General features: G+C 37.3%; 1 long non-coding RNA gene across 1 annotated transcript; it reads right to left on the bottom strand.

Moving 5' to 3' along the window:
* Positions 1–104: 104 nt before the first annotated feature.
* LOC106322169 lies at positions 105–622 on the bottom strand. The gene is made up of 2 exons (XR_001266272.1): positions 465–622; positions 105–357 (listed from the first exon to the last, which is right to left on the bottom strand). It is a non-coding gene; the product is annotated as an uncharacterized LOC106322169 (long non-coding RNA).
* Positions 623–625: the final 3 nt, after the last annotated feature.

Below are 625 nucleotides of genomic sequence, written 5' to 3'. Positions count from 1 at the left end.
TGGGTTATTTTACCCTATGTTAACATCCCTAACAAGAACAAAAACTGAATCGGCCTACTCGCATCCTCTACACTGACAAAACTTCTACGTTATCAAAACAGAAATCAAGAGTGACGATATGTGCAATGAAGAGAAATACTCCCAAAACCAGTGAAAAGGTTAACTAATTCATTTTTTCCCTTGCGAACTACTAACCTTAGTCCACCAAAGTGAACCGATCAATAAATTAAACTCTAAAGACTTCTACCATGCTATGGACAAAAATGTGAAACATGGCCATATCATGAGATGAGAAGGCACACAACACACAAAGCGCGACATACTTACCAAACTTGCAGGAGGAGAGAGAGTACAGCCCTAAAAACAGATATAAGTCACAATTAGTGAACTGAACCACAAGGAGATAGAACAAAAAGAGAGGCCTAGTTGGAAAAAATCAGGGAGACATGATTTAAGCTCCATACCTTCATATTTTGTTTCCTTGCGCGGCTCTCTCCTCCAAGCAAACCTCCGGAATGACAATAACACAGTTTATCAGATAATATGTAAACACGTGAAAACACCAGAAAAAACAAAAATTGAAAACTGCATATTAAAAAGGATAACTAAATAAGGAAGAAAAACA

Source organism: Brassica oleracea, unplaced genomic scaffold (genome assembly GCF_000695525.1).
Source record: "Brassica oleracea var. oleracea cultivar TO1000 unplaced genomic scaffold, BOL UnpScaffold08741, whole genome shotgun sequence".
Classification (NCBI taxonomy): domain Eukaryota; kingdom Viridiplantae; phylum Streptophyta; class Magnoliopsida; order Brassicales; family Brassicaceae; genus Brassica; species Brassica oleracea.
Note: the sequence above shows the minus strand (reverse complement) of the source record. Positions and strands in the feature narration are given on the sequence as shown.